The sequence below is a fragment of the Scyliorhinus torazame genome, chromosome 12 (genome assembly GCF_047496885.1).
Source record: "Scyliorhinus torazame isolate Kashiwa2021f chromosome 12, sScyTor2.1, whole genome shotgun sequence".
Lineage (NCBI taxonomy): Eukaryota > Metazoa > Chordata > Chondrichthyes > Carcharhiniformes > Scyliorhinidae > Scyliorhinus > Scyliorhinus torazame.
Window position 1 is genome coordinate 169,018,159 of NC_092718.1, and position 25,704 is coordinate 169,043,862.

The 25,704-nt window shown below is 48.6% G+C and overlaps 1 protein-coding gene across 3 annotated transcripts in view; it reads right to left on the minus strand.

The window, feature by feature from the left end:
* The window catches only part of LOC140386725 (septin-4-like), a 222,611-nt gene that overhangs the window by 183,705 nt on the left and 13,202 nt on the right, over positions 1-25,704 (minus strand). Inside the window, exon 2 of one of the 3 annotated variants that reach the window (XM_072469339.1) lies at positions 6,151-6,250. The exons of the other annotated variants lie outside the window; for them this stretch is intronic. The gene's annotated coding sequence lies outside the window, so the exon portion shown is untranslated. The remainder of the gene's footprint in view (positions 1-6,150; positions 6,251-25,704) is intronic. 3 annotated transcript variants of the gene reach the window in all.

The window sequence follows — 25,704 nt, forward strand, 5'->3', positions numbered from 1 at the left end:
CCCTTACAGGTCCCACCTTTATTAACCCCCTACTCTAAGCTAAACTAACCACCCTCCCCAACTCCTTCTGCCAACGATTAATTTTCTGCGAAGAAGTCGACGAACGGTTGCCACCTCCGGGCGAACCCTAACAGTGACCCTCTCAAGGCGAACTTGATTTTCTCTAAACAGAGAAAGCTAGCCATGTCCAATAGCCAGGTCTCTGACTTCGGGGGCTTTGAGTCCCTCCAAGCTAATAGTATCTGTCTCCGGGCTACCAGGGAAGCAAAGGCCAGAACGTCTGCATCTTTCTCCTCCTGGATTCCCGGATCTTCCGACACCCTGAAAATCGCCACCTCTGGACTCGGTGCCACCCTTGTTTTTAACACCGTGAATATGACATCTCCAAACCCCTGCCAGAATCCCCTAAGCTTTGGACATGTCCAGAACATGTGGACATGGTTCGGTGGTCCTACCGCACACTTTGCATACCTATGTTCTACCCCAAAGAACCTGCTCACCCGGGCCACTGTCGTGTGAGCCCAGTGAACGACCTGGAATTGTACCAGGCTGAGCCTGGCACATGCTGTGGACGCGTTGACTCTACTCTACGCGTCCGCCCATAAACCATCCTCTATCTCTCCTCCCAACTCCTCTTCCCACTTGCGCTTCAGCTCACCAGTCTGCGTCTCCTCTGACCCCATAAGTTCCTTGTAAATGTCAGAGACGCTTCCTTCTCCTACCCACCCTCTGGAAACTACCCTGTCCTGTATCCTCCTTGGTGGTAGGAGCGGGAAGGTTGAAACCTGCCTGCGTAGGAAGTCCCACACCTGCAGGTAACTGAATTTGTTTCCCCTCGCCAATCCAAATTTCTCCTCCAGCGCCCTCATACTCGGAAAGCTCCCCTCTATAAACATATCCTCCATCCTTTCAATTCCTGCTCTCTGCCATCTGCGGAACCCCCTGTCCATCCTTCCCGGGGCAAACCGGTGATTATTACAAATTGGAGGGCCTCTCAGGGCCGCCATCACCACGAGGCTGGTGAAGTATCGTGCTGGCGGGAACGGCAGAGGTGCCGTCATCAACGCCCCTAAGCTGATGCCTTTGCATGAAGCCGCCTCCATACGTTCCCATGCTGACCCCCCACACCCACTTCCTGATCATGGCTATATTCGCCGCCCAATAGTAGTTACTGAAGTTTGGTGACAAAAGAAGCGTTGAGGATACAGTGGGTCGGCCAAGTAGCACCCGCGACAGCGAAGAGGAAGGCATCGGCAATGTGGCCGTCAGACAAGAAAGCACACAAAGTCAGGGTAGGAAGCATTGAGTTAGAAAATTGAAAACGTAGTTGCTCAGAGAAGACCAGCAAGAAAACTGTTCTCAGGACGCATCGTGTCAAAAGGCTAAAGAAGTTAGTGATACAAAAAAGAAGGCCAGAAAACCAGTCTTCCGAACGTTGAAGCGACGTTGAGTAGCCGATCAAAGTTCAGATGACCAATGGGACAATGTGGTTGTGAATATCCTATAAGCTGTGCACAAGGGACACGTTTTACATTATCAGGCATATCACGTTGTGTGAAGCACAGTTGCATTTGTACATATGACATGTTTAAAACTATGATGTAGATTATGTTTGTTAGACACAGTTACATTTGCATGCAACTGTTAGCAGCTCCAGAGGAAGGGGTGTGTGGTGATATGCCTGTTCACAGTTCTGTATATAGTTAGCAATGCAACCTCCAACCAACTGGTGGCGTAAGAGATCTGTCTTGTGACTCGAGATACCCGCCAGTTGGTAGTAAGTTGTACAAGAGGACAGTCACACTTAGAGTAGCTCCTTGAGAATTCAATAAATTTATTTAGTAACCATCGTCTATATTATAGTTTGTCAGTTATCTTTCCACGTGTTTGTTAATAAATCATCTTTTTTGTTAAAGAATTAGATGTTCTAATCATTACCATGGTCATAGCACAGAACACAACAGAAGAGACTGTTGGGCGGGCCTCTGCCCACCAGCGGGGGAAGCTCATATTCCACGAGTCCCGCAGGACTAGTGAAGGTTATTACACCCGCTCCCAAGTCCAGACGTCCCCCTCTACCACAAACTGAGGAGGCCTTCTGCGCTGCTTTGCACACAATTGTGCTTCAGCCAGTGGCGGATCTGGGTTGGGTGGCATATAATGGTTTATAGACCCCCTTTTCCGAGCCGATCTCCAGAGGGCTATTGCTGGGTGTTCGGTTCTGGTCACAACGTCGTCGACAAGTGCGGACACTTGGTGTCCTGCTCTGAGCCGGAATCGTCATCATCTTGACGGTTCAGAATTTGGGCCACAGCAGGTTGCACGCCTTGGCTAAGGAGTGGTCCATGAGGAGGTGGAGGTACCGATGCCCTTGGCTGGGTGTCCTCTGGGGTGGGTTCTCATCTGTAAGATGGTCGATATGTTTGCGCAAAGTCTTCCCTTGGATCTTGACCTTATCCGATACGGATTTGGTTTCTCCAACACAACCCCCAGGAGACAAAGAGCCCCATTTCCGAAGTTCTAGACATAGAAAGCATCTCCAGGTTGAAAATATCTCCCCAGCGTCCCGTGGTCATGATACTTTCATTGCACATCTTTCTGCTGCTCGACCTTTCTGCCCAAACTCAGACTCAGACCCAACCGAGTTTGGAGGCGCTGGCCCATCAGCAGCCCCGCCAGTGCTACCCCTGTCATTACATGTGGCCTGGTCCTATAGTGAAAGAGGAACCTCGTCAGTCGGGTGTCCAGGGATCCCGTGGTTTATTTCCGCATGGCCCGCTAAACCATTTGAGGACAGGTGATATGGGGCGTCTGGATGAGTTTCATTCCGTTTGTGCGTATGAATGTGGAGAACTCCTCGCTCGTGAACAGGGTCCTGTTATCGGTGACCAGCACCTCTGGAATTCTGGGATGCTATCTTCGGCGTCCAGCTCCTGCTGTTTCAAAACATAGGGCTGTAGGGCTGGGGGGGGGGGGGTCTCCTGTAATTTGCCATGTATAAATGTGGCAAAGCTTAGTGAATGTGGGATCTCTCCGCGTCTATGTGCGTATCTGTGTGGTTGTTACTGGCAGGGTAGCCATGAATTTTAAAGTTGCCACGATTTTGTCCACTACTGGTGAGAGACGGGACTCCCAGGTAAGCGGAAGACAGCTGAGGGTGTCGGCATGTGCTATTTGGATCCCTGGGCAATGCTGAAAAGTGCATTCATACAATGTGGCCAGCAAGAGTCCAGCGCTGAATCCAGGGCTGAGACTATGGGGAACGGGCAGGGGGCAGGGTGCAATCCCATGGCTTCCGTAAAGAGACCCACCCAGTTGTAGCTTATGGTCTTTGATAATAAAAAAAGAGCCGCCCGTAGACATATCGATGGAATTTCTTTACGACAAATACGGTGAACAGGGGCTGGTTTAGCACAGTGGGCTAAACAGCTGACTTGTAATGCAGAATAAGGCAGCAGCGCGGGTTCAATTCCCGTACCGGCCTCCCTGAACAGGCACCGGAATGTGGTGACTAGGGGCTTTTCACAGTAACTTCATTGAAGCCTACTTTATTATTATTACTTGTGACAATAAGTGATTATTATCACAGCCAAGTCTTTTTTTTCGATCTGGGTACGGCGGCGTTCCGCATCTTCCAGGATTCAGGAAGCGAATGCGATGGGGCGCACTGTGCCATTGTCCCATCTATGGGATAGTACTGGCCGGATGCCTCATGGAGGAGGGTCACAGGTGAGAACGAGTGGCCGGGATGGATCATAATGGGCCAGCAGCTGAGAGGATGACACCAGTCTGTTCACTCCTGCGAATGCCTCCTCTTGTGGGACTCTCCAAGCCCACATTTGGTTTTTCAACAAGACATGAAGAGGTGCCAGCAGGGTGGCCAAGTTTGGAAGAAACTTGCTGTAATAATTTACAAGTCCCAGAAATGATCTCAATTCCGTGGCATTTTGTGCAGTCGGGGCTTCTGTTATGACCTGAGCTTTCTCCTCCACAGGGTGCAAACTGTCTTTATCCAGCTGATAACCCAAGGATATCACAGCCTTAGCTTGCCTCTTTTTAGGTGGACGCCTACCTGGAACAATCATCTGAAGACCTCTTCTAAATTGTCCATGTGGCCCCCAGGATGAGAACATCAGCTAAATATAGCAACACTTTGGGTAGCCCCTGGCACATGCCTTCCATCACCCTTTGAATAATAGTGCAGGCAGAAGAGACACCAAAGCGAAAGCGAGTGTATTCAAACAGCCCCCTGTGGATATTTATGGTCACATATGTCAGTGATGCGGTATTCAATTCTAATTGAAGGAATGCGTGACTCATAGCGTTTTGCATACCAGTCCGCCACACACGGCATAGGGTAACGATCCAGGTGGGATGCCCTGTTTGCAGTCAGTTTATAATCCCCACTGAGGTGAACTGGCTTGTCCAACTTCATCACTGAGACCACTGGTGTAGCCCATTCTGCAAATTACACAGATGCCCAAACTCTCCAAATGTTGCAATTCCATATCCACCTTTGTGAGCAAGGCATAGGGGACTGGTCGTGCCCTGAAATATCTAGGTCCCAGTAAATACATTCCTTGGCTCTTTTTATCTTGCCCAGGCCCTCCTGGAATACCTCTGCAAGGACCTCATAAGGTTTCCGGTGACTATCCGGAAATCTGCAGCCAATCGAATTGAAGATTTCACAGCCAATCGTGACCCAACAGGCTGGGTCCCAGCCCATGCACCACTGTCAAAGGTAGCCGGACTGTTTCTTGCCCATGGGTCACCGGGGTTCATGGTTGTTCCAATGAAGCGTAATGCTTCCCCAGTGTACATCACCAACCTGGCCTTGGCTGCGCAGGTTCAGTGTCGGGATTCCTGTGCAAAGCCAGCAGAAGGTCTGCTGACCAATAATTGAGACGGCAGGCCGTGTGTCTATCTCCACCACTAGGGAGTGATCATTTACTTGTAGTTTCACTCAAATCAGTGCCACTTTCGGGCTATGAGGCAGTTCACGTGCAAGGCCCTGGCTCGAGGCGACCTCATTGTCTGTCCAGGCGGTGTGTTCTCTGCAAATTCTGGCGGCCTTGGTAGCCACATGTTCTACACCCACAGGCTTGGCAATGTTTCCGAAACTCCCCTTCGTCCTCAGGGGAGGTGTCCCGCCAGTCCGTGGTGGCCCCTGAATGTTGAGCCCGGACATAGGATGGTACCCTTGGTTGTGGTTTTGTTAGTGATTTGGCCTATCGAGCATTGCCGTGGGATGCCACTGGACTCACTACTTGAGTCAAGCAACACAATGGACACTGTAGTCCATGGAACCTTGGGAGTTCCTGAACCCCTTCTTCTGCTTTCCACAGGACAGGGCTAGCTCAATGGCTCTCTTCAAATCCAGCGTAGATCATGTGGTCATGTTATTAGTTCCACACACCAACTTATCCCTCAAAATCTCTGAAAGGGGTGACCCAGACTCTCAATGCTCAGCCTGCCGTTGAAGTCAAGTCAAGAAATCCGTAACTGACTTCGCCAAAGCCCGAACCGCATTGCTGAACCGGTACCATTGCATGATTACAGATGGTTTCTGGTTATAATAGTTGGACACCAGCTCCATGGTTTTGAATCCAGAACAGCTGGGTATGAGACTTTTTATAATTCTGTTTATAAGGCAGTGGGCCTCGGCGATCAGTCGGCATTTACAAATGGCATCCCGATCTCTCGCTACAATGGGGGGGTTCTGGCAAGCGGAGCTCCCCACTAAAAAAGCGGGGCTATGTGCCACATGTTCCCCGTTCAGGCCCTTTATTCAATGCAAGTCACGCTGAATAGCCATGTGTTCCTCGGCACTGTTAGTGCCGGGAAACATGCGGCTAAACACACTCGCTACGGGACTTTTCCTTTTGGGAAAATTGCGCCCAAAGTCTTTGGTCTTTGCATGCCCAATAAATGCAGTTGTAAATTTAAACACAATTAATTTTTTAAATAACAATAATTATGATTGAATATGCAGCAAATTCAGGTTAACAATGATCTAATTTCTAACCCCCCCCCCCCCCCCCCACCCTCTACACAAACAAAAGGCTGACAAACACAGAGGGGAAAAGAGGGGTGTAAAATAATGACAAATGAAAAAGAATCTTTGTTTCAGATGGGGGTCTTCTAGCACACCTTCCTTCAATGTAGGCTGTCAGTTCGAGATTTCTTCTTTCAATCGATAATGATTTTCACTGCAGATTAATTCAGGTCTCTGTACAGCTATGCAGCATTTCTGGAGAACGAAAGAGAGAAAAGAGAGCAGGTCTTATCCTCTGAGCGTCCAGGAGTCAACTGCCTTTCTTTGGTTCTCTGAAAAATCATTCCACACGGGCAGGATTCAATCACAGCCCGTTACCGGGCAGAACGCAGCCTTTTGGCCAATTCATTGGCCACCAGCCAACCAATTGAACCGAGTCCCACCAATCTCTCGGGTGCTAAAAAGTCTGAGTTCTGCTGTTCAAAGGTGAACACAGGGATCTCTTTTGTAACTTTTGAGTTCCTTTCTTCCCCTGCTCGACTTAACGATACATGTCCATTAAACATCCATGGGTCAAAATGATAACAGCAAAAATAAAGAAAGGGGAAAAGGGAATCAACAGGAAGGGTCCATAAACAGTCTATAAATCTGGAATTAAAAAGCTACTCACAATAATAGTGATCATGAGATTGTTGTCGATCATCGTAAACACCCATCTAGTTTACTAATGGGCTGGTTTAGCTCAGTGGGCTAGACAGCTGGTTTGTGGTGCAGAACAAGGCCAGCAGTGCGGGTTCAATTCCCGTACTAGCTGGGAATTCTCCCTCCGTGTACCCGAATAGGTGCCGGAATGTGGCGACTAGGGGCCTTTCACAGTAGCTTCATTGCAGTGTTAATGTAAGCCTACTTGAGACAATAAAGATTATTTATTTATTTAATGTCCTTTAGCAAAGGAAATCTGCCCTCCTTATCTTGTCTGACCTACATGTGACTCCAGACCCACAGTCATGCCCTCTGAAATGCTCAGCAAGCCACCCAGTCGTATCACACCGTTACAAAGTATACAAAAAAGGAACGAAACAGAACTGACCACCTTGCATCGGGCTAGGCACTGGCAAACCCAGGCCTCTCAATCCTGCCAAGTCCTCAATACTAACATCTGGGGGCTTGTGACAAATTGGGAGAGCTATCTCACAGACTAGTCAAGCAAAAGCCTGACAATCATACTCAAGGAATCATACGTTCCAGACAATGTCCCAGACACCACCATTCCTGGGTATGTCCTATCGTTTTGACAGGACAGATCCAGGAGAGGTGGGGGCCAGCCAGGAGGGACTGTCCTTAGGAGTTCTCAACATCAATCCTGGATCCCATGAAGTCTCATGGTATTAGGTCAAACATGGGCAAGGAAAACGACAGCTGGATACCACCTACCCAGTCAGCTGATGAATCAGTACTCCTCCATGTTGAACACGATTTGGAGAAACCACTGAGGGTGGCTAAGGCACAGAATTACTTCAATGTCCAAAAACAAGAATAGCTTGGTAGCACCACCATGATACGAGACTGAAATAAAACTTCATCTCACCCTCAACAGTCCACCTGTCCATGCCAGCACTGAGAGGAGTGACCAAGTGCTCGCGGAGACCAAATTACGTCTTCATATTGATGATACCCTGCGTGGCACTACCACTGTGCTAAATGATATAGATCTTGAACAGATCTAGGAACTCAAAAGTGGGCATATAGGAGGCGCTGTGGCCCATCAGCAGCAACCGAATTTCATAAAACCACAATCTTCAGCCTCATGTCCCGCCATATCCAGGGGCTGGTTTAGCACTGTGGGCTAAGGCAGCTGGCTTGTAATGCAGAACAAGACCAGCAGCGCGGGTTCAATTCCCGTTCCAGCCATCCCGAACAGGGGCCGGAATGTGGCGACTAGGGACCTTTCACAGTAACTTCATTGAAGCCTACTTGTGACAATAAACTATTATCATTATTATATCACTCAATCACCATTAAACTGGGGAGTGGGGGAATCAACCCTGGTTCAATGAAGAGTGCAGGAGGACATGCCAGTGGCAACACCTAAAAAAAAGTGAGGTATCAACTTGGTGAAGCTACAACGCAGGACTACTAACATGCCCCAACAGGGAAAGTGGCAAGTGATAGACAGAGCAAACCATCCCACAACCAACGGATCAGATCTAATCTCTACAGTTTTGCCACATCCAGTCATGAATGGTGGACAACAGTTAAACAATTAACTGGAGGAGCAGGCTCCACAAACATACCCATCCTGAATGGTGGGTCAGCCCAGCAACCCAGTGCAAAAGTCAAGGCTGAAGCATTTGCAACAACCTTCAGCCAGAAATGCCGAGTAGATGATCCATCTCGGGCTCCTCCACAGGTCCCCAGCATCGCAGATCACTCCATGCGATATCAAGAAATGGCTGACGGCACTGAATACTGCAAAGGCTATTTGCCCTGACAATGTTGTGGTAATAGTACTGAAAATGTGTGCTCCAGAACTTGCTGCTGCCCTAGCCAAGCTGGTCCAGCACAGCTACAGCACTGGCATCCACCTGGCAATGTGGAAAATTGCCCAGGTATGTCCTGTACACAAAAAGCAGGATAAATCCAACCCAACCAATTACCGCCCTATCAGTCTACTCTCCATCATCAGTATAGGGGTCATCAACAATGCAGTCAAGCAACGCTTGCTTAGCAATAATCTTCTCACGGAAGCTCAGTTTGGGGTCCGCTAGAGTCATTCAGCTCCTGATCACATTACAGCCTCAGACCAAACGTAGGCAAAAGAGCTGAACTCCAGAGGTGAGGCGAGAGTGACGAATGTGATATAAAATAGTTACTTTAGAGATATTAGTTAATGTAATGTAGAAATAAACCACTTTGATTCTGGCAAGTAGAGACAAAGGATTTTAGACCGCATGGAAAAAAGCAGGAAGAGGTGTGTCTATGAGAGTGATGCTGAATTGATAGGGGCCGGAGAAAGGGATTGGAAGTGAGCCAATCAGAAAAGATCAAACAGGTCAGGAGGGACATAGGATGACCTATGGGTGTCGAGTATGTGAAACTTGATGCCATTTGAATGTATCAGTACTGATCTCTTTGTCTGGGACATTCACTTAGTCCCGGAGCTGCAGAGAGCAACATGTTATCTGTATCACTGTGGACTAAGTTTAGCTTGCAAGCTGAATAAAATAACTAATGTTATACTTGCAAATCCATCTCGACTTTTATTGAGGCCAGACTGACGGATAAAGAAATTTGGGATTCAACATTTGGTGCCGAAACCCGGGATTTCTCAGGGCGATCCTGGTCCAACTGCGAAATCAGAATTAGACTGATTATGAACAGGAGGATGGGGAACGAGGGCCCTCAATGTAGAACTGGAAAATGACCGCGCATTGATTGTTCCCCTCTTCTTATCGTCTGATTAGTCTGGTCACTCGCGGTTGGCACAGAAAGACCGCCTCGACGAAATCACAGGTCAGTCTGGGGATTAGCAATTTAATTGATGGGATTTCATATTGTTGATTCGGCTTGGGTTAGGGTTTTGGGTGATGTGACATCTCAAATGATGATTCAATTCCAAGTATAAGGGTTCAGAGGCTGATGGGACTTCAGTAGTGAAGGTTCAGTCTATTATATGGGTTCAGGGGCTGATGGGACTTCAGTAGTGAAGGTTCAGTCCAGTATAACTGTTTTTAAATCTGAAGATGGTTCAACTCTATGTGTGAGTGTTTTAAATATATAGTTGATTAAGCTAAAATTGTCTCCTTGGACTGTATTGGCGAAAAACGCAGTTCCGAGGACTAGTTGAGATTGTGGGGAATGCTGCATATTGGTTGAAGCAGAAGTCTCTCAAAGGGTTAACAGCAGCAGGCAAAATCAAAAGACAGACAGTGCTTCTCACTCAGGCTTTGAGATAACAGCAGCAGCCTGTAGTGTAATCGGATACCTTTCCTTTGAGTCAGTGAACACCAGCAAAGTTACGTTTTGAATTAATTAAAAGAAACCAGTGGGTTTCTCCACCTCTTTGATAAAAGTTATTATTTTCGAAAGCAATTGATTGAAATTGCCTGAATCTTAAGTTTTACTTACTTGAAATAATGTTTATCTCATTTTATCAGGAGATTAATAGAAACTTAAAGGAGGTCACGGACAGCATTTAAAAAAAAAGTGTAAATCTGGAGATGATAATTGATTTTGCCAACACTTATGTGAATGTAAAAGAGAAAAAAAACTTGTTAAAAGAAAAATTGTTAAGATAAAGAAATAATTAAGTTGTAAATGTTATACAAGTTTGTGTTAAGCAAATTGTAAATTTGGTTCTGAGTTGAGATCAGAGCTAAGCTTGCAAGTTGCAGTAATTCAATTTGAATTTTCAAACATTTTTAAGTTTTAAAAAAAAAAGCGCAAGTAGAGACAGGAAAGACGCGGGTCAAACAAGAGATGAGCTACGTAGTTCAATGGCTGGCCTTGAATTGACAGAAAAAGAAAAATTCAATAATTTGGAAAAGTCAGTAAAAGTTCCGTCTGCACCCATAGCATGGTTTGCGCTCATTCCAGAACCACCAGAGTACAATAATATATACCCAGTCATTGCTCCCCAGATTCCAAATATGCCAGAAACTCAAGCCCTTTTGGATGATAGTGTGGGTGATAGTGTGGGTCCTGATTTACCAACTTCACGACGAGAAGAGCAAAAGGAACTCTGTCCCACAAGCCCAGTTAGCTCTAGGACAAGATCTCGGACAGCGAGAGAGGGGCTTGACCCTCACCAGAAACAATTAAGCATATCACCTAAGTCTCTCCAAACTAAGGAGAAACCACGAGATTCGGGAACAAAGGAAGCTGAAACAACTTATTTTGAAGAGAAAGAACTCCCCCTAGTGACAGGGAGAGACGTTGAAGTCTTGGAACAACCAGGGGAAATAGCTAGAGTGCCCCCTGGTGACATTCGGAGACAGTTACCGATTAGGAAGATGCGAAACCCCGACGCAGTGACTGCGGGAGCGAACCCCACGATAGACGTTTACTTCCCATGGACACCCAGTGAGATGATGGCTATTATGGCTACAATCCCAGATAGAAAACAATCTCCTGCTGCCTTCGTGGATTCCTTGAGAACTACCATCTCAATTTATCAAGCTGATTCAAGGGACCTCTGGGCCCTAGTCCAGCAGATTTTAACCCCAGCAGAGTACCGCAATTATCTTAACCACCTGAATTATGCTAGTCATGCCGCACTTCAGCAGGCCTATGCATTAGACGACGATAGAAGGACACAGATCCTGAATGCGTTGAATAGCACATTTCAAAGGCCCATAAATCTTTCTGTTATCTTAGACCTAAAACCTAAGAAGACTGAAGAGCCAGAGGAATTTCTGGAGCGTTTTAATGAAATCCACCGTGGGCAGTCAGGCGACTTGCTGTATCAAAATGGTCAGAATTCCCCTCAATATTGTGCTATGTTAATGCATTGCCTACCACCTTCTGCGTTACTGCTGTGAAATGTAATAACATGAATTGGACAGAGAACGACCCTTCCCAGATGGCAAGGGCAGTCAGATTTTATTGGAAGGAGGGCGTAGGCCAAGAAGGAGGCTCAGTTACAAAGGTTAAGACTGAGTATGTAATGAAAAAGGATGATTGGCGATGCCAACAAGCGGCAGAAATGGTAGTTTATCAGCAGGAGCCCCAATATTGTGACTTTGGGTGGGTGGATTAGCGAGGAGGAGGATACCAAACCCACCCAAAGGGACCCTCACCCCCTTTTTATGGCCCACCGAACGCATCGACAGCTTTACAACCGCAGCCCCCTCTGAGGGGCCATTGGTCTACTGGGAGAAGAGGACGAAGCAGATATAGAGGGAGCAATGCATGTTTTAATTGCGGCCGTGCAGATCACTGGCAACAGGAGTGCCCCTTTAAAAGACAGGACAGGTGTGTGAGTATCCTATTTCTGAACCTGTGACAGTCACTTACGAGAATAAGTCTGCAGAGCATCAGTTTGTAGTGACTACTGGATTGGACTATAACTTGTTGGCCCGAGATTTACTGTGTATCTTCCAGCTACAGCTAGAATGCGGAGATGAGGGGGTAACGGTTACATCATGGAGGATGAGACAACAGTGCTATATTTCTATCACCCCCCAGTGGTGGACGTTAGACGTTGAACAGTCATTGCATCACGTTACCCTGGCCTATGACAGAACTGGACAAAACAGGGAGTTAGAGGACAAATACCGGCCATTACTTGAGACCGAATGGCCAGTCAAGGTTACAGCCACAGTCACGGGAAAAGAAGGTACAGCCGATTTTGTTACAATATCACCACATTTATGGCCACAGTCAGCTTCGGTAAGCCCTCATATTACACGTCAGGTCCACGACCAGTACCATGCCAGGGATATGGGGCGAATGGTCAGGAGGGCAGTGGATCATTCGGATCCAACAGAGTACGCACTTCAAGTCATGCCGGACGGCACTACCATAAAAAATTTTGAGGTCCCTGAAACAATTAACACTCGACTGCAGCATCACTGGGGACATGATGTGTTGGAATATGTCAATCCACAGGTCTGGGCGGAATACCCATCACAAGTGGGAAAGACAAATGTTACACCTATTAAGGTGATGATTAAGGATCATGTAAAGCTACCTTCCATTCGACAATACCCCCTGAAATCTCAAGCTGCTCCATCAATAGATAAATTAATTCAAGAGCTGTTGAAACAGGGTATTTTGGTCCCTTGCCAATCAGAATGTAACACCTCCATACTTGCTGTGCCTAAACCAGCCAAACCAGACCAGTACCGATTAGTACAGGATTTACGTTCAATCAATGCCATCGCATAGCCGTTACATGCTCTCACCCTCCAACAGGATATTACGGTGTATAGCTCCCACTCGGTCATCGCACTACTGAGGCAACTGCAGACTCAGCATCATACCACAGCTCGTCAGAATAGGTATGAGATATACCTTTTGAACAATCCACGTCTGACATTTAACCACTGTACCACTATCAATCCAGCCTGTTTTCTTAGTGGTCCCCCTGTCCATGAAGACGCACCTGGCCACGACTGTTTAGCCTTGATTCAGGAAACTACCACAATAAGGGGCGATTTGAGTGACATTTCGTCAGAACAACCTGACATGATTATGTGTGGTCAAATATCCCACCGGGGTTTAGTTAATGACCTACTGCAGGCCCTCCTTATGCCCGCGCAGATTTCCGTTATTAAATACGCTGCCCACACAAATGGTACAACCCCAGTTGACGTTGGTAATGAACGAGCAGATTGTGCAGCGCGAACAGCCGCGCAAATTCAGCAAGTGATGGTGCCTAAGATGTTAAGTCAGACTAAACGATCTACTATAAATATGTCTGCTTCTGACAAGTCAATGCCAACCATCCAAGACGTCATAAGGTTACAGGAGGACGCTCCTGAGAGTGATAAACAAATGTGGAAACGGTTAGGTTGTACATATGATTCTGTTTCCTCTTTATGGACCACGCCTGCACATCAGACTTGTATGTCTGATGTGCTGGCTTTATGGGTCATTGAATGTGTACACTTTGCAACTCATTGTGGGGCTCGAGGCACTAGTGATTTGTTGCTGGACACTTGGTGGCACCCTAAAATGCAGGGGTTGGCCCAAAGTATCAGTAATCGGTGTTTGATTTGTCAGCAATATAACACCGGAAAAGGTATCCCTTGTGGGATGGGGCAAACCCCGTTGCCCAGTGGTCCCTTTGAGACGCTCCAAATGGATTACATTGAGTTGGAAAGGTGTCAATGTTATAAATATGTTTTGGTCATTGTGGATGTGTTCAGCAGATGGGTCGAGGCGTATCCGACTATCGATAATAAAGCTGCTACTGTGGTTAAAGTCTTGATGCGGGAAATCATTCCCCGTGCTATTTTACAGGTGTGGAGCATGATGGAGTGGCTACGCATCGTCTGTATGATATTTGGCCTCACTCCGCTTGGCGTGTTATTGGCGATGGACATGGAAAAGGGGAATATTATGTATCTGTGTAGCCCCAACCAATCTACAAGGTTACATCACCTCTGCAAAGGTGATGTTCTTCGCTGCCCCCATATACGAGGACATGGTATCGACTCATGGAAGGTCATCAAAGTTAAGGAGAATGCAGGAGTCATGAAGCAGTTGCACCGGTCCCGGCGATGGGAAGGGAACATTATATGGACATTGCCTTGTTTTTGGAATACATGTAAATTTGATTTTGGATGTGTTAAGAGTGGTGCAATAAAGGTAAAATCAGGCTGTCAGAAGAGCGTAGGAAGAGGCTATGAGAAAGTGAAAGGGACTAGAGAGGATGGGACATATGAGAAGGGAAGTACAGCTAGAACGTAGGTTACCGGGAGATACACTTAAGTTAGTTAAAGGCCAAACTGAGGAAAACCCGGGTAGTAAACCTTGGGAGCCCTCGGGGCAATAACCAAGGAGTTGTCTCAGCTACGGTTGTTTGCAATGCAGAACCGGTATGCTCTTGACTATCTTCTGGCCCGTGAGGGTGGGGTATGCGCCATAGTGCAGGGCAAGTGTATCATGGGAGTTCAAGACTTGACTGCTAACATCACTAAATTTATGGATCACATACGGGATCACTTGGACGGGATGCAGGATCCTGGCTCTTGGGGTAACTGGGGATTTGGAGGTTGGAAGGACTGGTTGATAAATATGGCCATGTATCTAGTGGTAGCTATCGGCTGCATCTTTGTGGGCCTGGCCATCCTTAAATGTGTGATGGGTAGAATGCGGGGTGCACTGGATCAGGTCAAAGCCCCCAAAAATTTAACTGTTAAAATCCATGAGGGTGAAGCAGATGAAGGGGGGCTAAGACAGGAATTGGAAATGCAGCGACGGATCTTTTTAGATGAGGAACCGTAGCTATGGATTGGATAGTCCGGTTATCATGGAATGATAAAAGGAGGGAATGACGAATGTGATATAAAATAGTTACTTTAGAGATATTAGTTAATGTAATGTAGAAATAAGCCACTTTGATTCTGGCAAGTAGAGACAAAGGATTTTAGACCGCATGGAAAAAAGCAGGAAGAGGTGTGTCTATGAGAGTGATGCTGAATTGATAGGGGCCGGAGAAAGGGATTGGTAGTGAGCAAATCAGAATAGATCAAACAGGTCAGGAGGGACATAGGCTGACCTATGGGTGTCGAGTATGTGAAACCTGATGCCATTTGAATGTATCAGTACTGATCTCTTTGTCTGGGACATTCACTTAGTCCCGGAGCTGCAGAGAGCAACATGTTATCTGTATCACTATGGACTAAGTTTAGCTTGCAAGCTGAATAAAATAACTAATGTTATACTTGCAAATCCATCTCGACTTTTATTGAGGCCAGACTGATGGATAAAGAAATTTGGGATTCAACAAGAGTGGCTGCCTTTCACACCAAGGCTGTATTTGACAGTGTGGCACCAAGGAGCCCTTGCCAAACTGGAGTCAAGGGAATCAGGGGATAAACTTTCCGTTGGTTGGAATTAAACCTGCCACAAAGAAGATTATGGCTGCTGGAGGTCAATTATCTCAGCTCCAGGACATCACTTTAGGAGTTCCTCAGGCTAGAATCCTAGGCTCAACCATCTCCAGCAGCTTATTCAATGACCTTCTCTCCATCATAGGTCAAAATGGGTCTAATCGCTGATGATAGCACATTACTCAGCACCATTTGCCTCTCCTCAGACACTGAAGCAGTCTGTGGCCATAAGCATCAAGATCTCGACAATATTCAGGCTTGAGCTGACAAGTGGCAAGTAACATCCATGCAACACAAGCGTGAGACAATGACCATCTCAAACAGGAGAGAATCTAACCATCGCCACTCAATGGAATTACCATCACTGAATCCCCCACTGTCATTGTATTGGAGGTTAGTATTGCCCAGACACTGAACTGAACCAGCCATATAAATACTGTGGCTATGAGAGCGGATCAGCGGCTGAGCATTCCACAGAGAGTAACTCACCTTCTGACTCTCCAAAGCCTGTCCCCTATCTACAAAGAACATGAATACTTCCCACTTTCCAGGATGAGTGAATAACACTCATGCTCGACACCATCCAGGTCAAAGCAGCTCACTTGACGGCCACCCCATCCACCACTTCCAACATCCGCTCCCTCCACCATCAATGCACACGGGAAGCACTATGTACCATCTACAATGGTGTTTTTCAAACTGCGGGTCGTGGGCGGGTATTGGGAGGGTCACGGAGGAATCGGTCGTGGCATCCGCGATCGTGGGAGAGGCGCCTGTGGTATTCTCGGTATTACGGTACCGGAGAGGCTAAATCACCATTGGTCGAACCTGTATGCTTGCTATTGGCTAGAGTGTATATTAGCTCCGCCCTGATAGGCGGGGTATAAGAACCCGTGTCGCCCCAGCAGCCCTCATTCTGTACCTGAGCTGCTGGGGGAAACGTCTAGCTTATTAAAGCCTTCAGTTGGACTACAACTTTGCTTTCGTGGTCATTGATCCTGCATCAATTTAATAAGCTAGATTTTTAAGAAGAAAGGATGGAGCTCTGAATCAAGCCGGAGTGTCTGCAGCTCAGCCCCCACGCGGCGAACTCAGCGGCAATCTTTAAGCACTGGCTGGCGTGCTGAAAAGGGTATCTCGAGACGGCCGAAAACGCACCCACGGGAGAGCTGAAACTGCACGTCCTGCACTCAAGGGTGAGCCCGGAGATTTACACCCTCATCGAGGAAGCGGAAGACTTCGATGCAGCAATTGAGCTGTGAAAAGGACACTATATTCGCCCGGTAAACCAGGTCTACGCCCGGCACCTGCTTGCAACAAGGTGACAAACCCCTGGGGAAATCGCTGGGGGAATTCTTCCAGTGCACTCCTGGTGCTGGGAAGAAGCTGCGGCTGCCCGCAGGTTTCGGCGAGCGAACACACGGAACTCTTAGTCTAGGACGCTTTCATGGCAGGTATGCTTTCGTCACAAATCCGCCAACGCCTGTTAGAGAAGGACACCCTGGGTCTCAGGGAGGCACGGGCCTTTGCAGGCCCCCTGGACGTGGCCTCCAGGAATGCCCACGCCTACGTTCCCGACCGCGGGCAGCCCCCTGGGCAGCATGGAACCCCGCAGCGGCCGACTCCGAGACTTCCCCCGTTCCCCCACAGGCCTGCGCTGCAAGGCGGCCTGGCAACCATGAGGGGCCCCGCTGCTACTTTTGCGGGCAGGCCAAGCACCCCCGCCATCGCTGCACTGCCCGCGCATCCACCTGCAAGGGATGCGGCAAAAACGGCCATTTCGTGGGGGTATGTCAGGCCCGAGTGGTGGCCGCGGTCTCCAGTGGCGAATGAAGACCGCCACCATAAACTTCTCCATGGGCCCCGTGCGGCCAGTGGTCGCCGCCACCCCCATATACCAGGGCCACGTGCGGACCCCGGGCGCCGCCATCTTGTTCTGCGGACGCCACGCTTGAGGGATGGGCGCCGCCATTTTGTGCACCCCCGGCCATATGGGACCAATGGGAGACGCCATCTTGGATGAACCCCCAGGACCCCAGCTCGGCCGACCACACACTGCCTGAACAGAATTCCCAACTACGGCGATTGGCCTCGGTGACTCTGGATTAGTCTCGACCTCGAATACGCACAACCACTACGACGACCGTTTTCATCAACGGGCATGAGATGTCCTGCCTAATTGACTCTGGGAGCACGGAGAGCTTCATACACCGCGACACGGTAAGGCGCTGTTACCTCCTCATCCACCCTATTAATCAAAAAAATCTCACTGGCCTCGGGTTCCCACTCAGTGGAGATAAAGGGGTTTTGTGTAGCAAACCTCACAGTCCAGGGAAGGGAGTTCAAAAATTTTTGTCTCTACGTCCTTCCCCACCTCTGCGCGGCTACATTCCTGGGTCTAGCCTTCCAGTGTAACCTTCAAAGTCTGACCTTCCAATTCGGCGGCCCTATAACTCCCCTTACTGTCTGCGGCCTCGCGACCCTTAAAGTCGACCCGCCATCCCTGTTTGCGAACTTCACCCCGGATTGCAAACCCGTCGCCACCAGGAGCAGACGCTACAGTGCCCAGGACCGAATCTTTATTTGGTCAGATGTCCAAAGGCTCCTGAGGGAAGGGGTCATTGAAACCAGTAACAGCCCCTGGAGAGCTCAAGTAGTGGTGGTAAAGACCGGGGAGAAGCATAGGATGGTCATCGACTACAGTCAGACCATCAACAGGTTTACGCAGCTGGACGCGTACCCTCACCCCCGTATAGCCGACCTGGTAAACAGGATCGCGCATTATAAGGTCTTCTCCATGGTGGATCTCAAGCCCGCCTACTACCAGGTCCCCATCCGCACTAGTGACCGCAAATACACTGCCTTCGAGGCTGACGGGCGGCTCTATCACTTCTTAAGTGTTCCCTTTGGTGTCATTAACGGGGTCTCGGTCTTCCAGCGTGAGATGTGCCGAATGGTTGACCGGTACGGTATACGGGCAACATTCCGGTATCTCGGTAATGTCACCATCTGCGGCCATGACCAGCAGGACCACAACACCAACCTCCGAAAATTTCTCCAGACCGCTATAATCCTTAACCTAACATACAATAAGGATAAATGCGTGTTTAGCACCGACCGTCTAGCCATTCTCGGCTACGTAGTGCGGAATGGAGTTATAGGCCCCGACCCTGAACGCATGCGCCCCCTTATGGAGTTCCCTTCCCCCACTGCTCGAAGGCCCTGAAACGCTGCCTAGAGTTTTTAGCTACTACGCCCAGTGGGTCCCCAACTATGCAGACAAGGCCCGTCCCCTGATCCAATCCACAGCTTTTCCCCTGTCGATAAAGGCCCGCCAGGCCTTCAGCTGCATCAAAGCAGACATTGCAAAGGCCACGATGCACACCATCGACGAGTCCCTCCCCTTCCAGGTCGAGAGTAATGCATCCGACGTAGCTCTGGCGGCCACCCTCAACCAAGCGGGCAGACCCGTGGCCTTCTTCTCCCGTACCCTCCATGCTTCCGAAATCCGCCACTCCTCAGTCGAAAAGGAGGCCCAGGCCATAGTAGAAGCTGTGCGACATTGGAGGCATTACCTGGCCGGCAGGAGATTCACTCTCCTCACTGACCAACGGTCGGTTGCTTTCATGTTCGATAATGCACAGCGGGGCAAGATAAAAAACGACAAGATCTTTCAGTGGAGGATCGAACTCTCCACCTACAACTACGAGATCTTGTATCGTCCCAGGAAGCTAAACGAGCCTCCTGACGCCCTGTCCCGCGGCACATGTGCCACCGTACAAGTGGACCGCCTCCGAACCCTCCACGAGGACCTCTGCCACCCGGGGGTCACTCGTTTTTTCCATTTCGTCAAGACCCACAACCTGCCCTCCTCCATCGAGGAGGTCAGGACTGCCACCAGGGACTGCCAAATCTGCGTGGAGTGCAAACCGCACTTCTACAGGCAAGAGAGAGGGCACCTGTTAAAAGCTTCCCATCCCTTTGAACGCCTCAGCATGGACTTCAAAGGCCCCCTCCCCTCCACCGACCGCAACACGTACTTCCTGAACGTGATTGACGAGTACTCCCGGTTCCCATTCGCCAACCCCTGCCCCGACATGACTGCCACCACCGTCATCAAGGCCCTCCATAGCATCTTTGCACTGTTCGGGTTCCCCGCTTACATACACAGTGATAGGGGGTCCTCCTTTATGAGCGACGAACTGCGTCAATTCCTGCTCAGCAAGGGCATCGCCTCGAGCAGGACAAACAGTTACAACCCCCGGGGTAACGGACAGGTAAAGAGGGGTAACGGAACGGTCTGGAAGACCGTCCTCCTGGCGCTACAGTCCAGGAACCTCCCAGTCTCCCGCTGGCAAGAAGTCCTCCCGGATGCCCTCCACTCCATCCGGTCACTACTTTGTACAACCACCAATCAGACACCTCACGAACGTCTCCTTGTCTTCCCTAGGAAGTCCTCCTCTGGGACCTCGCTCCTGACCTGGCTGGCAGCACCCGGACCCATCCTGCTCCGAAAACACGTGCGGGCGCACAAGTCGGACCCGTTGGTCGAGAGGGTCCATCTGCTCCATGCTAACCCCCAGTACGCCTACGTGGCGTACCCCGACGGCCGACAAGATACGGTCTCCCTACGGGACCTGGCGCCCGCCGGAACTCCACGCACATTCCAGCCACCAGTCCCACCCTCCCCTCCACCACAGCACCTTACAGGAGGATCGGTCTTTCCGTCGCCCCCGTCTAGGCCCCCCCCCCCCACCGACGCCCCCCGCAGGCGCTCCCTTCCCAGGTCAGCCGTTTTCCCCACCAGCGGCGTCTAGGGGTGCTGAAGCTGCCATGGAGATCAAAGCCACGCTCCCGGAGTCACAGACGACCGAGCCTCCAGCGGAGTCACCACCAAGGCTCCGACGATCACAAAGGACGACCAGGGCCCCCGATCGACTGATTTGCTTCATTTTAACTGTAATCTGTAAATATAAACCACCAAATGTACATATCTAACAGACTTATAAATAGTTACTAAACACTGTACGGAGGTATTACGGTACCTCCATAACTAATCATACCATGTTGTGATGTTTTGTAGTTTCTGGCCACCACCCCCGCCGTACTTTTTTTTAAACAGGGGGTGAATGTGGTATTATAGGTATTACGGTACCCGAGAGGCTAAAGCCCCATTGGTAGAACCTGTATGCTTGCTATTGGCTAGAGTGTATAATAGCACCGCCCTGATAGGCAGGGTATAAGAACCTGTGCCGTCCCAGCAGCCCTCATTCTGTACCTGAGCTGCTGGGGGAAACATCTAGCTTATTAAAGCCTTCAGTTGGACTATAACCTCGCTTTAGTGGTCATTGATCATGCATCAACACCCAACGGCATCAACCAGCTTTTGGGAATGCCGGTTACAACCCGCATTTAAATCTGAACGATGGAGTCTTCCCACCAGTCACGGCGGCAGAGAGCTGGTCATGTGCCCGGCATGTACAGTGATGTCATGCATCCTGTACATCCGTGCTTTGGCGCAAAATCATGGAGGAGAGATTCCTCCATTTTGTAGCTGCCAGCAAGCAAGCAATAGGACTGTGGAAGACGGATTGTTTCGCAATAAGGAAGAGAGGGCCAGAGACACAAACAGGCCAGGATATCACAACTGAATCTGCTGGAGAGAGCTGCTCAGGAGAGCCTAAGGAGGACAAAGCAGTGCTGGTATGAGGTGTATACAGAGCCCCAGGGCCTCTATTGAACACCCATTAAGACGAAACTGAAATCGGGTCAAAGCAAAATAAAAATGATTTCTTGAGGTGTGGCTTTGTTAATTATGCCAATCAAATGAAGATGCAAAGCCCATGTATTGTATATTGAGGGAAGTACTGGCAAATGAAAGTTTCAAACCGCCAAAATTTCAAAGGCATTTGAAGACCAAGCATGGCGAATTCAAGGACAAACTCCTTGATTTTTTTTAAGGATGCAGCGAAAACTTAACATCTGCTGAAATTAGCATAAATGGAACATAAATGGACTCCGGTTCGATTCCCGGCTTGGGTCACTGTCTGTGAGGGGTTTGCACGTTCTCCCTGTGTCTGCGTGGGTTTCCACCTGGTGCTCCCATTCCTCCCACAAGTCCCGATCGTTGAATTGGACATTCTGAATTCTCCCTCAGTGTACCCGAACAGTTGCTGGAGTGTGGCAACTAGGGGATTTTCACAGTAACTTCATTGCAGTGTTAATGTAAGACACTGATAAAGATTATTATTATTACCATCTAGAAGGACAAAGGAAGCAGACACATGGGAATGCCGCCAGCTGGGGGGGGGGGGGGTTCCCCTCCAAGTCACTCACCATCCTGTCTTGGAAATACATCACCGATCCTTCACTGTCGCTGGGTCAAAATCCTGGAACTCCCTCCCTAACAGTATAGTGTGTACCTACACCTCCGGGACTGCAGCGGTTCAGGAAGGCAGCTCACTGCGACATTTCGAAGAGCAATTAGGGATGGGCAATAAATGCTGGCCTAACCAATGATGCCCACAACCTGTGAGGAAATTATCAAAAAATTACCAAACTAACCTTTGTGTGGCCTGTGTGATGAGCAATACATTTGAAAATACAATAGATTTTTAAAAATAACAGAGAGTTAAACGACAAGATGCTGTTTGTGTGAAGCAAATATCACCCTGGGATAAATTTATCAGAAAGTACTGGAGATATTGGGGGAGCTGCCGTTTAGATTAGTAGGGGGAAACTTTAGGTACCTAGGATGTGGAGATGCCGGCGTTGGACTGGGGTGAGCACAGTAAGAGGTCTGACAACGCCAGGTTACAGTCTAACAGGTTTGTTTCAAACACTAGCTTTCGGAGCGCTGCTCCTTCCTCCTTCCACCTGAGGAAGGAGCAGTGCTCCGAAAGATAGTGTTTGAAACAAACCTGTTAGACTTTAACCTGATTTAGGTACCTAGGCATTCAAGTGGCGCGGGAATGGGACCGGCTGCATGAATTAAATCTGGCCCGGCTAGTAGACCAAATGAAGGATGATTTTCGGAGATGGGACGCGCTCCCGTTGTCATTAGCTGGGAGGGTGCAGACGGTGAAGATGACGGTCCTCTCGAGATTCCAGTTCATGATTCAACGTCTCCCCATCTTTATTCCGCGGTCCTTTTTAAAACAGGTCAACAAAGTGATGTCTGGCTTTGTTTGGGCTGGCAAGACCCCGCGGGTAAGGAAGGTAATGCTTGAGCGGAGTCGGGGAGAGGGCGGGCTGTCGCTGCCAAATTTAGTAACTATTACTGGGCAGCGAATATAGCCATGATCAGGAAGTGGGTGGTGGGGGAGGGGTCGGCATGGGAGAGTATGGAGGCGGCTTCATGTAAAGGCACCAGTTTGGGGGCGTTGGTAACTGCGCTCTGCCATTCCCGCCGGCACGGTACTCCACCTGCCACATGGTGGTGGCGGCCCTGAGAGTCTGGGGGCAATGGAGGAGACATATGGGAGCAGAGGGAGCATCGGTCTGGTCCCCAATCTATAATAATCACCAGTTTGCCCCGGGAAGTATGGATGGGGAGTTCTGGATGTGGCGGAAAGCAGGGATTGAGAGGATGGGGGATATGTTTATAAAGGGGAGCTTTCCGAGTATGCCGGCGCTGGAGGAGAAGTTTGGGTTGGCGAGAGTAAAATAATTCAGGTATCTGCAGGTGCAGGACTTTCTACGTAAACAGGTGTCAACCTTCCCGCTCCTACTGCTAAGGGGGTTCAGGACAGGGTAGTTTCCAGAGGGTGGGTAGAAGAAGGGAGCATCTTGGACATTTACAAGGAACTTATGGGGTCAAAGTAGAGTCAACGCGTCCGCAACATGTGCCAGGCTCAGCCTGATACAATTTAAGGTTGTTCACCGGGTTCACATGACAGTGGCCCAGATGAGCAACTTCTTTGGGGTGGAAGACAGGTGTGTAAAATGTGCGGGAGGACCGGCGAACCATGTCCACATGTTCTGGGCATGTCCGAAGCTTCGGGGATTTTGGCAGGGGTTTGCAGATGTCATGTCCACGGTGTTAAAAACAAGGGTGACGCTGAGTCCAGAGGTGGTGATTTTCGGTGTGTCGGAAGATCCGGGAATCCAGGAGGAGAAAGATGCAGACGTTCTGGCCTTTGCTTCCCTGGTAGCCCAGAGACGGATACTATTAGCTTGGAGGGACTCAAAGCCTCCAAAGTCGGAGACCTGGCTATCGGACATGGCTAGCTTTCTCTAGTTTGGAGAAAATCAATTTCGCCTTGAGAGGGTCACTGTTAGGGTTCGCCCGGAGTGGCAACCGTTCGTCGACTTCTTCGCGGAAAATTAATCGTCAGCAGAAGGGGGGGGGGGAGGGGGGTTAGTTTAGTTTAGAGTAGGGGGTTAATAAAGGTGGGACCTGTAAGGGAGGGAGACGGCTTTTGCACTGTATATAGTTTCATGTACATTGTTTATTGTGTTGTTCTCATACCAAAAAATACCTCAATAAAATGTCTATTAAAAAAAAAGAAAGTACTGGAGATACACAACCCATGGAATACCTTTTCATCACTTGAACTTGTGTTTGATCTGTAAGTTAATAATGCTGTATATCATTAGCACACAATTATTTTTCCAGCCAAATACATTCCTTTACTTAATGGAAATTGCTAGAAATTAGCTGAACCCAGGATGGCATAGAAATGATGAACGAACAATATATTATGGTAAATAAATAATTATTGTATTTCACATTGCTTTATCGAGAAGGATGGTTAAAATTACTGCAGGACCTTCTGAAATAAAATAGATATAAAATTGAAACAATATCTTTACAATTTATGTTATTATTCAATACAAACTACAATAAGGAAGGATGGAGGTTTTATTTTATGAACTGAACTTTTTTTTAGCTTTTCCTTACAAAACGGTTGACATATTGCCGATATGCAAAATTTACAAAGAAAATTCTCATGCATAGGACCCATCATCGGAAAATTCCCTTAGGATCACTCTCTGGATGCAGAAGGATATCAGCCACGGTGTAATTGGCTGCTGCCCTGACAACGGCACAAATCCGTCTTCAGAGGACTGGAGAGGAGATCTAAACAGCAACATCTGAGAGATGGGAGCCTGTACCCTGCTGATTTCTAACCAGCTTAATCACTTGGCCAGGTTGTTCTACCAGCAGCACCGAGGGTGGTGCGATACTTTCTTGTTACGCACCTCTGGCTCAGATCAAAGACCCTTGCACCCTGACAGCAGTCGCAGACACTCTACCACAGCAGCAAACATCACACACACAAGAGCAGCTGCAGCCGCCACCAGGATGATAGCTGGCAAGTAGGCCGACCTTGGCCTTTACTGTAATCGCAATTACTGGGCAGGAAATATTGCAAACATCCCAGCACCAGCCTCAAGTGTACACAACACCACCAAGACCGCACAGCAGACTTAGAAGCTGGTCAACATAAATATGTTACAAGAACCCTGGTTCTAAATACAAATGACCAACACGGTGTGAGAAAGCTCGATGAGCAGGTGGCCTTTTCCTGTCCGTCTTTGTAAATTCAGACTCTGCAATAAGCAGAATTCCCTTCAATAGTCCCACAATCCCATATATCGGCTCCTAAAGTACTATCCTCGCTATGATTCCCAAAGGCAGATTTGCTCATTAGATTCGGGAATATCTTTCTGAGGGGTTCTGAGCACGAGAAGCCTGTCATTCTAGCAGAATGCAGCTGCGTGACTGAATGCATTGGGATTATTCGCTGTCCCCCAAATGTGCTTCACAGAGATTGAATACTAAGCTCAATGGCTTACGCATTGTCAGACTGTGCAGTGCAGGAAGGTTAGTATTATACTATAGATAGATGGAGGAAATGTGTGTCACTGCACACTAGCTCCATGCACCAGATAACAATAAAGGGAGGCTTGAAATCTGAATTATTAACTAACTCCCCTCTGATGCATCTTTTAGGAGAAATTGAATCAGGGTTTCTGATAATTGCTGTCTAGTAAATGGGGCTGAAACATTAATGTGTGGTTAGGGGAGTCACAGGACTCGCACAGTTGATACAGTCATGTTACACACACAGGAACATGCTGTAGATCACAGAGCCAGTCATAATGAGCGACGGTGTGGGTTATGGTGCGTGAATGAGCTACTGT